Source organism: Scylla paramamosain, chromosome 1, assembly GCF_035594125.1.
Source record: "Scylla paramamosain isolate STU-SP2022 chromosome 1, ASM3559412v1, whole genome shotgun sequence".
NCBI lineage: Eukaryota > Metazoa > Arthropoda > Malacostraca > Decapoda > Portunidae > Scylla > Scylla paramamosain.
Genome location: NC_087151.1, coordinates 30088521 through 30102659, shown reverse-complemented (window position 1 = coordinate 30102659; position 14139 = coordinate 30088521). Strand labels below are relative to the sequence as shown.

The window sequence follows — 14139 nt, the reverse complement described above, 5'->3', positions numbered from 1 at the left end:
AAAGACATTTTAAAAAATCTGAACTATTTTTTAAAATAATGCACACTTAGTTACAAGCTATAATAAAAAAATAAAGAAGCAAAAAAATGACAAAATCACCACTTTCAACGGGACAATAAGCCTATTCAAATTCCACATACTTAACTCAACAGGAACGCAACATACTTTAAAAATCATAAACGATTTTTTGAAGCAATAAAATCTTCATTAAAGCCTCAAATAAAAAAGCCAAAAACCAGGCTGGGTAAATTTCACCGTACAAACTGCCCCTTATTTACATAAAAAAACAACACCAAATTCAGCACATTTACTTAACTGAAGCAAGAAAAACACTTCAAAAGCAACGAAATATTTTTAGAAACCATAAAATCTTACTATACAAGCCAAATAAATTAATTCAGAAAAAATTGAAAAAAATATTGGAACCAACAAGCCGGAACAGGTGCCAGTCCATCATGGCGGCCCTCGGCGGCGACCTCAGTGGGGGAGCCGGCGGCCATGTTGTCTTATTTATTCCTATATAACACCAAAACCAGGCAATGACGGATATATCTGACCAGCGGATATAAAGGCTAGACATGTGGATCCATCTTGTGATATGTTAGGCTTACAATAAGTGAGAGACGAGGCAAATAATGGCTAATAACACAGCTGATGGCTTGTTTACATATTGGCGAACATTAAATATTTGAATAAATTTCCAACTCTTTCCAGACTCAGACGTAAACAAAACCTAAATATAAATAATTAATCCCTAAAAAAAACTAAATAACGAATAATGAATTCTAAATAAACGAATACAAGACACTCCAGGGAGGATTAGGGTGTTGTGAAGGCAGTAAGGCTGACTGAAGGGAGACTGGCCCCGCTGGACTCACCTTACGTACTCGTGCCTCTCTGGTGATGCTTGACGGTGCTTGGTGCAGGAAGAAGGTGTCGGGAAGACGGAAACACTGGTTAATAGAGCGTATAGGGCAAGATTGACCAGTGCTGACCAAAACACTGCAGCCAGCCAGCCGCTCGCCGTGGTAACTCCCCAGCGCCACCTGTCACTGATCCAACACCCACCCACACACACACACACACACACACACACACACAAAAAAAAAAAAAAGTTGACATGCTATCAAATAATATGTCAAATAATATAAATATCCTCACTTTCTGACTCTCCTTTCCCCACTCCACCCCCGATAAGTGATTATGAACGCAATCTTCACTCAGTGCGGCACCGTGTCACCGCAGCAAACACGAACCAGGGCAGAATAGGCTCAACTGAAATGCTCCTACTCTCTCTCTCTCTCTCTCTCTCTCTCTTCACGACTGACGGAAACACTGGTTAATAGAGCGTGTAGGGCAAGATTGACCAGTGCTGACCAAAACACTGCAGCCAGCCAGCCGCTCGCCGTGGTAACTCCCCAGCGCCACCTGTCACTGATCCAACACCCACCCACACACACACACACACACACACACACACAAAAAAAAAAAAAAAAGTTGACATGCTATCAAATAATATGTCAAATAATATAAATATCCTCACTTTCTGACTCTCCTTTCCCCACTCCACCCCCGATAAGTGATTATGAACGCAATCTTCACTCAGTGCGGCACCGTGTCACCGCAGCAAACACGAACCAGGGCAGAATAGGCTCAACTGAAATGCTCCTACTCTCTCTCTCTCTCTCTCTCTCTCTCTCTCTCTCTCTCTCTCTCTTCACGACTGTTTTTCAAAGCTATAAAGATGATTATCAGGGTTTTCAATGGTGTTTCTCCTGTTATTAATGTAGAAATGTTGTTAATCTGTCACTAAAACCGTAAAAATACCCTTGAAGACCTGTGCAACTACTGACAGAGAGAGAGAGAGAGAGAGAGAGAGAGAGAGAGAGAGAGAGAGAGAGAGAGAGAGAAAGAGAGATAACTAGCAATAACATTCACACACACATACACACACCAGTGCATTTATACGAAGGACTCTCCTGAACTAGAGGAGGTCATACTTTGATGTATAATTTGGAAATCAGCTATTTTTTTCTATTAAGACACACACAATTAAACGCTGATTTCCGGACGTGTCACTTGCGATCATACCACGTACTCTCGTGGCCTTGCAATGCGCGGCTGCTTAACGGGATGCACGTTCTCTACTTATGATACAAGTTATTTCCGAAACGTGTCATTTTTTTTTTCCCCCTACGTCCACTCAGAGGTCAAGCATACGCAGCTCACTGGCCCTTCCTTCCGCCTCCATCTTTCACTTTGTCCTCCAAAACCGTGGGGAGGGTACAGTGTCGCCCCACACACTCGCCACTCACTTTTCCTGCCTTTCTTACACTCTCGGGCGCCAGCAAGGCCTAGTACCTTTATATATCACACAAAACCAAAGTTAGTCGTGCTGACTAACTTTTCTTAGTAAAACCCATGGGGTCTAGAACGAGTGGCAGCATTAGTAACAGTGACTAACATAATGTTATTCAATTTGTGACTAACTGAGCACTCAACCTGAGTATGGTCTTACTCAAATATATCTGACTAATGCCTTCGTACTGTTCACTGCTTCTACTAACCACATTAGTAAAGTGGATCATAGGTTAGTCAATTAAATGATTAATTAGTTAGTCTTTCTTAGACAGATGATGAATCATTAGTACCTTTAATACAAGCAGCTAGCTACTGCTGTCTTAAGGTTAGGGAAAGAATAGGTAATAAATTCAATATATTCATATACAATTAAATGTTCCCTCCATTTCATTGCATTAAAAAAAAAAAAAATAAAAAAAAATAAACACTATAATTTTTATCATATATAGTATAATATGCTTTTCACTTGAACATTTAACAGAAAGCTCCCCTCAAAACTGTAATGATATATAAAACAGATGTAAAAAATAAACTCCATTAGTAACACTTCATCCTAGCATGAGAGAAAAAAAAAAGCAACACAAAAACAACCTTTTTTTGACAAGCCATTAAGTAAATAATACACATTTGTGAGTATTAATCACTAAAACTTGCAATGTGGAAAAGAAAGTAAGCATCTCTTAAGATATGAATATTAAACCTTACTCCCATTCATAAACTAAAGGAAAAACTATGTAAGTAAAGTTAACATAAAATAAATGTAAGGAGTTACAGACCCTGTAAAGAATAATTAATTAGTCCATTGCTAATCATTATATCACAGTACTTTTAAGAAACTTAGGGAAACAACCAGTGCAAAAATAGACATTTAACCTTATTTGTACAAGCTTTTAACCCAGATCATATCCATATGTCACCATTAATCCTTTAAAGCCACACAAAAAAAGAAAATGAGTATTTCTATGGGATATACTATCTAAACAAATCTACAGAAATGCTCAGAACAGTAATAAAGAAGCTTCACATATCACTTGCAATACCATAGAGAAATAAAAAAAAAAAGGTAAAAAATGCATAAAATATATATATATATATATATATATATATATATATATATATATATATATATATATATATATATATATATATATATATATATATATATATATATATATATATATATATATATATATATGCATCATATGGTACATGAAGAATACTTCCCAATTTGGAGAGAGAGAGAGAGAGAGAGAGAGAGAGAGAGAGAGAGAGAGAGAGAGAGAGAGAGAGAGAGAGAGAGAGAGAGAGAGTGAGTCTACTTTCCATTCATTATATATATATATATATATATATATATATATATATATATATATATATATATATATATATATATATATATATATATATATATATATATATATATATATATATATATATATATATATATATATATATATATATATATATATATAACATAAGAACAATTCAGTAAGATTTCATGAATACTGGGTTGGGGGGAAGGGGAAGTACAAGTATTTCCTTTTCCTTTTAGAAAACTTATTAACATAATGTTATGTATTTATTTCACTGATTAATCTTTAACTAGTAATTGACTAGTGTGTGTGTGTGTGTGTGTGTGTGTGTGTGTGTGTGTGTGTGTGTGTGTGTGTGTGTGTTGTGTGTGTGTGTGTGTGTGATAGAGAGAGAGAGAGAGAGAGAGAGAGAGAGAGAGAGAGAGAGAGAGAGAGAGAGAGAGAGAGAGAGAGAGAGAGAGAGAGAGAGAGAGAGAGAGAGAGAGAGAGAGAGAGAGAGAGGCATTATGTGTGGAGTTGAATATATTTAGAAGCAGATTTATGCATTTTTGTAGCTCAATTCTGTCTTTACTTCATTGAGTTTTACAAGTAGAGATCTTGTTTTTGAAGTGTTACCTTTGTCATACTTGATACCTAAGAGATGGGATGTTGTGAAACAGAGGAAATGTTCACAATTTTTTGGGTGTTCAATATTAAACACAAAGCCCTGCTACCAATGAGACTACAGCCATAGAAATACATGTTGGTTCAGCTACAGATGCACCATCAAATACACACTAGACTGCCCTGTTCTTAGTTCTTCTTCTGGTACCTTAAGGAAGAAATAATAGTGTAAACATTAATAACATTTTGACATTAAAATAAAATTTATATGTAGATGTATATCTTAAGGTGATAATATATTCAGAAATTTCAATATATACACACCACTCTAAAATCAAAGGTACTGAAATTTAACCTTAGTAAAAATGGAGTCTTTCCTTTCTCCAAGCAGGTGAAGTAACCCCAATATAACTAAGCAAGCATCTGGTGCAAATAAATAAATATATAAATAAAAATGATAATAAGTAAATCAAATAAACAAAAGAAAATTAACTGTGTAAGGAAAAAGTGAAGATATGGTCACATCCAATAGGACAGTCCACTAATTTAAGTTCCAATCTTTTAAAAGTCTCCTGTAATTATTGCTTTATCACATAAGAATTAACAAAAATAAAGCTCCTCGATGGTTCTACTAATTATATGAATGACAAGCATTTTGATTGAATGCTTAGAACGACCAGTATACTAATGATTTTTGTCCTTTGTGTCACAGCAGCAAATCTTTTGTACGAGTATGCGGTTATGTTTTTTACTTGAGACACTATTTGGGTAATATCATAATGCAATAATGCTTTGTCTAGCAAGTCCTCGTAAGAATATGATGAGTACTGATCGAAAAAAAAAAAAAAAGAAAGAAAGAAAGAAAACCCCAGCCGAACCTACATGCCCCGACATAATGCACTGATGTTCCGAACTCCCGATTCTTCTCATCATATCTATCGAAACAGTGTGAGAAGTCCTGAACTTCATCACAACCATGGAAGAAACCTTTATCAGACTGTTTGCACTTGCGCTACTGCCGGCAAAGGTGACTCCAAGAATTCTATCTCCACACGAATTAGTGACCTGTCTTATTGGACTGCAAGGGAAGAGGATGCAGCTAATATTTCTAAAAAGATTGATAATATTTACATTTTAAATTTCAAATTGGACAGCCTATTGGGTTTATTTACACTAGAAATAATGTCTTTCCTTACGAGAAAGAGAGAGAGAGAGAGAGAGAGAGAGAGAGAGAGAGAGAGAGAGAGAGAGAGAGAGAGAGAGAGAGAGAGATGCTTTACACCTATTAAAATCTTTAACATCACTTATGCTGCAAACAATTATTTAGCCATAGCACTCAGCCAAAAATTTGATAGAAGAGCAGGAATTTAACAATTAAATTAGTACCTTTATAGAAATTGGTGCAAGCATTACAGTTAGATAGGTCATGCTTAATACAATGTTTGGTTTTTGCATGCAGCATAGTTTCATGAATATTAGGCCTATAAAAGTGAAAGATGCATTGCTAATGATGAAAAGATACATATATTAAATTGCTACCAGCTACTGAAATGAACAAATTGAACTAGACATTACTCGCATTGACTTTCATCGTGGTCATAGAGTTCAAGTAAGGTTTCCATATACAGAGGAACTGCTTTTCTTTTTTTGAGAATGGCAATTATTGGGAGCCTATATTTCTCCAGCCCTTTCAAAACTGCTACTCTTGGGTCTGGTTCATCCGCTTGTGGTTCTAATCTCAGGAACTCCTTGATTATCTGTAAAGATATAAGCATCAAATAATTATAAGTGAAGGTTGCAGAGATGAGCATCTGCAATAACTGTACTTAGTTATGAGTGCTTATCTCTCGTCACTGAGGCCTTTGAGCCTGAGAGGGAGAATGGAAGTACCAGTAGTTAAATATCAATTACCTACTATAAAATATAAATAGCTATATACATTATAGCCCTACAAATAAAGTTGACAATTAGTAACAATATGTAGCAAAATCCATAAAGTGTACATATATACACACCTACGCCCTCAAAAGTCTGAATCCACGGGTACAAGTTCAGGATTTCTGCTACAAGAATGTTCCCATTGATAATTTTTTTTGCGTCTCTCAGAGAGTGTCAACTGCATGAGGCGTTCAGCCTGAGGAAAATCATTAAAGTAAAATTAGTTTTCATAAGTTGACTGTCCCGCCAGCCTCCCTCTCTCCCTCATATATATATATATATATATATATATATATATATATATATATATATATATATATATATATATATATATATATATATATATATATATATATATATATGAGCATCATTTTTCAGTGGCTATCCACCAGTACCATTGAAATTGCTTACATAAGAGCAGGTATTTTTAAACAACACCAGTAAAGAAGTCTCTGAAATATAAAAAAGATAAATCAAGCGTACAAATATCACATACCTTATCTAACTCGGGATCTTTCTTCATCCAATGTAGAGCAGGCCACTGTCTATGTCTCTCTAATGACTTATCATCTTCTGAATGGGGCCTTGGTGGAAGGTAAGCCTTTACTCCATACATCAGTGGACACGTAGTCTCTTTTGGCGCTATGCAAGGGATCTTCTTTTTCCTTGACATCACCTCAGTCACTGAGGAATCCTGCCTCTTTCTTGAATTCTGAAACTTGCGCTGGATGCGCAATTTCCATTGCAGCTGCAATTCATGCTCCTCGAAATCACTGTTTCTCAGGATGGCAGGAAATGATGTCAAAACAGCATTTGCCATATTCATATACTGTTCTGATGTTGGATAGCTGAAATATGATAATGATAATAATAATAATAATAATAATAATAATAATAATAATAATAATAATAATAATGATAATAATAATAATAATAATAATAATAATAACATATTATTAATAATAATGTCACGATACCTTGATATGTAATAATGATGATAACAATAATAATGATAATATCAATCTAGCTAACTATATAGATGGCTTAACTCCTTTTATTATATTATTATTGTTATTATTATTATTATTATTATTATTGTTATTATTATTATTATTATTGTTCTTGTTCTTAACAATTACCTAATTGTGCTTTTGTCCCAGTGAAATTGGCAGATAGTGGGCACACTACCTGAATAGTACACTCAAAGATGGTTTCACACCTATCAGTGCCGTATTAGTATCGTATAGGTTTAGTGTCAGTGATATCCATGTCGCTTTCGTGACGTCTACGCACACATATCCTTTCAGACGTGGAGTTGGCTATGATTGTTATAATTATTGATGAAGAGCAAGATGCTTGCTTAACAAAAAATAAAGAAAAGAAAATTGGGTACATGAAACGTGGAAGAAAAAGAGAAACTGAAGGAGATTTTGCTACTCTGTACGAGGAATTAATTAATGATGAAACAAAAATTTTCCAGTACTTAAGAATGTCCAAAAACTGTTAGATGACATTGCTCAGTGATGTGTGGTGTGGTGTGGTATGGTGTGGTGTGTTATGATGTGGTGTGGTGTGATGTGGTATGCTGTGGTAAGGTATAATGTACAATGTGATTAATTACATCAATTAAAAAGAGTATTTATCACCATTTCAATTTCTTCTATTTTATTTCAAACAAGTATGTAAACGTGTTTAACCAATATTTACAAGGAAGCAGCGATCGCATGAAATGACTAATACATTAGTCACAGTTGTTTTGATGAAGGATTTGACTAACTTTGGTTTTGTGTGCAGGAGTCTCAAAGCAGTGCTGCTTCATAACGGGAACATGTATCCATCTCTTTCCCTCGCTCACTCTGTCCAGCTCAAAGAGGAATACAACAGTGTATTCCTCTTGCTAGATGCCTTGAAATATGAAGAGTACGGTTGGGAGTTATCGGAGACTTCAAAATGATGGCCTTCTTGATGGGTCTCCAATGCGGCTTTACCAAGTTTCCTTGTTATCTTTGCCTTTGCGACAGCAGGAACACCATAGCAGACTACCGCAAGTGGGACTAGCCACAGCGGACCGAGTTTAGTGTCGGGAAGAACAACGTAAAATGGGAGCCATTGTTGGACCCCAGAAAGGTAATGTTTCCCCCAATACACATAAAACTGGGCCTTATGAAACAATTCATCAGAGCTCTAGATAAGGAGTCTGCAGCTTTCGAGTATCTCCAAAATATCTTTCCTAAGTTGTCTGCGGCAAAAGTGGTTGGCGGTGTCTTCGTCGGTCCACAAATAAAGAAGGTCATGGAGTGCAAGGAATTCCCCAAGAAACTCACTAGGACGGAGAAAGCAGCGTGGAACAGCTTTGTCGCAGTGGTTCTTGGCCTCTTGGGGAATCACGAAACTGAAAAATATGTGGAGCTTGTTGAGACTTTGCTGAGAAACTACGGCAAGATGGGTTTCAGGATGTCCCTCAAAATCCATATCTTTGACGCTCATCTTGATAAATTTAAGGAGAACATGGGGGCGTACTCCGAGGAGCAAGGCGAGCGCTTCCACCAGATATGCTGGACTCTGAACACCGCTACCAAGGGTCGTATAATGAAAACATGATGGCAGACCATATTTGAGGCTGATTCGTGAAGGCAATTTACAGTATATGCGTAAAACTATTCATTTTTAATGTTTTATTGTCTCACTTATGTAATCCTAGAATAAATAAATGCTACTTTCGTATCATATGTCGTTTTGTTTCTACTTTGTACAAATGAGAGTTCAAGTTCGCCACTATCTCCCGATGGGAATAGGTAAATTTTATAAATATCATTATCCTGCCACAAAAGTAAAGTTAGAAATAAATATCAGTGATTTTCCATGTTTTCTAGGCATAAGCAAATAGAAAATAACACTCGTTACCCAAGGACAGAAATCGTGTTACACAGTGACCTGTAAAGAGTGAAGGAGAGGAATGAGCTTTTAATCGAAGGAGGACACTAGTGACGTTGAAAGATTAAGTTTTGCAGAGGCCACGGGATTTCTTTGGGAGTGTTTCCGGTACAGGCACAAAATCCTCATTAAACTATTGTCAGAGCCACGAAAACACTTAAAGACCACCACGCTCTTCGCGGAAACGTTCGCGAGAGAATGTTAACAGTTCTAGAGATAAGACGTTGAGATGTTTATCATAACATTCCTTGGATAACAGACATTGGTGCGTAGCGAGGGAAGCCAAACGTTAAGGAAGGTCGGCACGCTCTTCTCTCATAGTGATCTTGTGTGAATGATTAGATAATTAAGAGTATATACTAGTACTTGATCTTACTTGTAGAGGCACCCAGATTACCAGGCGACACGTTATCTCCTTTTCCTCCTCCTCTTCCTCCTCTTCCTTCTCGTTCTTAAGTGTCTGCGTTTTTTGGGTTCAATCTAAATTAGCGGTTCCCAATCTTTTCTAAGTGCATGCATCCTTCCGGGAGCTTTTCAGAAATTCACATACCTTCGCGCCTGGAACGGTTAACTACAAAATATTACATGAATATTTCACGTTTTTATCGAGTTTTAAGACGAAAGCAACAACAACAAAAACAACAACAACGATAATAATAACAACCTGACCCCAACTACTTGGGGCAGCTGCAGAGCGTAGGTAAAGTTGTATCCGTAACACCCACCACTTCAATCTGGATCGCTCGAGTAAACACCACAATCAGACCAATAACATAAAATAGCGTTTGTCACTTAGGCGTGTACCTGTTTGTCTCCCAGTAGATATCTCGCACGCAGTAAAGTTCTTGTACTCACGTGCTGTTTATCTCCCCCGCCTCTCACCACAGAGATGCTCCCATGCTTCTGTTCACGTCACCTCATTTCCAAACACGTGACTGTTCGCTCCTGTCGTAGCATCTCGTCCCGTCTCGTCTCGCCTCTTCTCCTATCGTCTCTCTCTCTCTCTCTCTCTCTCTCTCTCTCTCTCTCTCTCTCTCTCTCTCTCTCTCTCTCTCTCTCTCTCTCTCTGAATTTGTGTGTGTGTATGTATTTCTTCTCTTCCTTCATCTTCGTCACCCTTTTTCTGACTTGTTGATAAAAGTAAGAGCGATCATCTTTTGCGTATTTTTCTTTACTGGAGTTATATATATATATATACATATATATATATATATATATATATATATATATATATATATATATATATATATATATATATATATATATATATATATATATATATATATATATATATATATATATATATATATATATATATATACTTATTTATACATATTTAATTTACGTATATTTATATCATATTGACTTATTTTACTTGTGAAGAAGGTAAAACGCAGGCAGAGCTCCTGGTGCTGATAACCTAGTGTGTTGGGGGAGCAAGACGTGGTGTTGGCGGTGGTGGTGGTGGTGGTGGTCTCGCCCGCGTCAGCAATCAATAAAGAAGCAAATTATATACATGCTAAAGTTGATGAGCAACCAGTGTGTTACTAACCAGAGCTGTCTCTGAGGGTGACGCGACATTTCCAAGTCACTTTTGTTTTTGGCAAAAGGAATGGGAAAATAAAATACAGAGTTGTTTGTCACGTGTCAGGATCTGTGGTGTTTTGATGAAGACGCCGAGGTGTGAGAGACTGAGGAACACAATGGTGGCGCCCCAGGCCAGGGATGTGAAAAGGAGAGAAAAGAATTCCATTGTCTCCTACAGATCACGGCAAACATTACTCTTAAATTCTGAAATCACCACTGTTGTTTTCGTCAAGTTGTCCCTAACAGCGAAGTGGCGAGACAACAGCCCGGGTTCTCGTGTTCACATTACATGCTACATGCTTCTGTAGGATTCCTTTGTGTTCTGATCACGCCCTGCGGCAGGATGTGCATCTGGGTATCAGGAATGCTCTGTCGGTCCTTGCTCAGACAGGAAACCGAGCCTGTGAATTCTCAAGAACTGTGTCAATTTATTTATTTAAATATTCATTTATTCAATGGCTGCTACTCTTCTCCATGGTTACTGCACTTCTGAAAGTGCTCACTTCATGCAGCTCCCCTCCCACCACCGCCCACACCGTCCTGTGTCCAGAAGAGTTTCTTCTCATTCTCATCCTTATCCTGTTTACCTTTCTAATGCCAGATTTAATCAGCATCTTCAGTCTTTCGTCCCTTAAACTTGTAAATTCTGGAACTCTCTGCTTTTGTTTTTCTCCTCCATACGACTTGAGCTTTTCTACAGAGACCGCCAGAACTAAACTGGACAAACTTTTTTGACAATAGTAATTGATTCCATCCTGTGAGAGCGGCAAGGCGAGGAAGCTTTATTTTCATTTTTTTCTTCTTTCTTTCTCTTGGCCAGTCTTTCTGACACGTAAAAAGAAAGAAAAAAAATCTAGCGTATCTTGACTAGCCGAACCAAAGCTGACGAAGGTAGATTTTGTCTGGCACACTTTTAAGATATTGTTTTTATCATGGCTTCTATTAGACACACTCCTCTGGTAATGAATTTCTCAGATCTACTGATCCATTTGAAAGTAAATTTCTGCATGTCCTTTTCCTCTATTCTCTGGCCAGCTGGTTTGAGGTCTCTCAACGACCAGAGGGAAGTCTGCTCTTGCAAAGACTCTCCTTCAATACTCCCTCACCTCGGACATTAGCTTGGCTCAGTTGGCCCGGAGTACATTTCTCATGGTACAGGAAAGGGTATCGGCTCTTCATTTTCCTCACCTCTCATTTTTCTGCCTCAAATTTTAAGTCGTTTTCGTAGTGTAGTGGTTATCACGTGCGCCTCACACGCGCAAGGTCCCCGGTTCGATCCCGGGCGAAAACACATATTTTATGGATGGGGATGATAAGTGGAAATAAGTAGGTATATTTCATACAGGGACTGCCACGTGTAAGCCTGGTGGCGTCCTGCAGCTTCCCTTATTTCTTATGTTCTTATCTCGACACAGTTTTCCTTCTCTTAATTGCTGTCTTATTCAGGCATCTTAATAACTCCTCTTCATTGCACGTGCTTTTCCTCCCTCATGTAGTGCCGCTCCTCTTCTCTTTGTCTTGTCTGTCTATGTAAGAATTGATTTCTTCATCCCCTTATCTCCTCTTATTCTCTGAAGTTCTAAGAAAACTTCTCACCCAGTTTTATCCTTTATTCTGTGAGAACTTTGAAAAAACAAGATATGATAACATTTTCTTTTTTCCAGTTTCCTTCGTTTCTGACTGCATTTGATATTTTTATGTGTTTTCCAAACTCTCATCTGCGTATATACTTTTATAGCTGCGTTCCTTTTTGTTATAACTGTCAAAGTGAAACAAAGAATAACCCCAGGCAAGGGAGTCTGGCACTTGGCTGATCCACAACTGGCGGGCAGCGTCACGTCAGTATGAGGATTACTTCCCTTTGGCTTGAATACCAATCGCTATTAGGGATTTTTTTTTTTTTTTCAGGAGTCTCATGGCGTCAAAATTCAGTATTGTGATATTTCAATTTCAAAGATTCACTTAATAGTCTATTTTTTTTTTTTTCTCTTCTTAGAAGACCACGAGTACGGTCAAGGAAATACTCACGTGCTATTAACTTTTCCAATTTAACTTTCTTGTCCCTTACGTGGTCACCTGTTATGAATAGTTTGAAATTTGTTGAGAAACACATTCAGAGCAGGAAGGCGACGGGTACAAGGCGGGTTCACTGGTGCCGTCAAGGGGGCAAAACTGACAGTCCCCGGGATGCATAAGTCAGCTAAAAGTCATGTTCATATTCTTTGTCAGTGATATTTTGTCTGAATTTCAGCCTGCTTTTGAATAGAAGTACTATGAATACAATCTTAAAGGATTTAAAGATCTGTCTTCTGATATGTTTTTGTACGTTAATGGATTGCAAACCTCGTGATTTGTGACTCGTCCCCGTCATGCCGTGATCAGATTGGATTCAACCCTTTCTTATCTGAGGAATTAAACGTTACAATTCAGTCTGAACTAGTTGTTATCATTCCTTATGTTATCATTGCCAGAGATGGATCTGAAATGAAATGCATAATTTGGAAGTGAATGAAATTGTTTGTCTGAAATCTTCATCCCCATCCTCAGATTTCCCTGTCTGAGTGACCATGCTACTCATTTATGTTGAGACTAGAAAATTGAGCTAATTGTCGTAGAAACAGCATGTGCTGCTTCAGACAACTGGCTGGAGCGTTTGGGAAGGCGTGTGTGTGGAAGGAGGCTGCTAAAAATGAACAGGATCTCTGACGGATGCCACTTCTTTTGACACTTCATATCTCCCTGTGGATTCCTGTCTATGCCGATGCGTTTCCCATCTGCCATACATAGTTCCATAAACAACGCGTACTCGTAAAATTCCCCTAATGCCATGTAGCATTGAATGGCATCTGAATCACGCCCTGCCGAGGACACGGAGGGGGAAGTAAGGAGATACCCAGAGGCAAGACGAGTAGCGCCAGCGATCCACAGCAGCCAGTACGAGGCAAGTGAAGACCATAGCCAGGCACTGTGGAACACTTTCAACTTGCTTGTAATGGTCATGAATTTAGTGTTTACCCAACAAACAACCACGACTCCAAAGCAGCAGTGCAGCACACATCCCAAATCCATGCATGTTACTACAATAACTTATCTCACCTCAGACCAAATTCCATAAATCAGCTAAACATAAATTATTGACAGAAAAATAACGACACCAACACTGGGACGCGGAATAGATCTTGGCTCACGTTACCCTTTTTACTGTATAGCCGATTAGGTTTATTTCTCTTTCTTTGTTATTTCTTTATTATGATTAATGAAATGTATGAGTAAAGACGAGCCATCACTACGGAAGGGATGAAGAGCCTGCCGTAGATCCATTCAAAGCGACAGTTCATGGCACGAATACAATATTTCTTACCATAATATTTCTATTCTTACTGACACACACGCGTGCTTTAAG

At 37.7% G+C, this 14139-nt stretch overlaps 1 protein-coding gene, 1 long non-coding RNA gene and 1 other non-coding gene across 8 annotated transcripts in view; 1 reads left to right on the top strand and 2 right to left on the bottom strand.

Moving 5' to 3' along the window:
- LOC135103211 (uncharacterized) overlaps positions 1–7061 on the bottom strand; it is a 48503-nt gene extending 41442 nt beyond the window's left edge. For 5 of the 6 annotated variants that reach the window (XR_010269965.1, XR_010269967.1, XR_010269966.1 and 2 more), the window contains exon 1: positions 6712–7061. The gene's annotated coding sequence lies outside the window, so the exon portion shown is untranslated. Of the gene's footprint in view, positions 1–878; positions 1401–6711 lie in introns of those variants that run through there. The other variant, XM_064009286.1, reaches the window with a different exon arrangement.
- Positions 4342–4800, bottom strand: LOC135100580 (uncharacterized). Its single transcript, XR_010268807.1, has 2 exons — positions 4633–4800; positions 4342–4485 (listed from the first exon to the last, which is right to left on the bottom strand). It is a non-coding gene; the product is annotated as an uncharacterized LOC135100580 (long non-coding RNA).
- Positions 7062–11954: 4893 nt separating the features above from the next.
- Positions 11955–12027, top strand: Trnav-cac (transfer RNA valine (anticodon CAC)). Its single transcript has one exon. It is a non-coding gene; the product is annotated as a tRNA-Val (tRNA).
- Positions 12028–14139: the final 2112 nt, after the last annotated feature.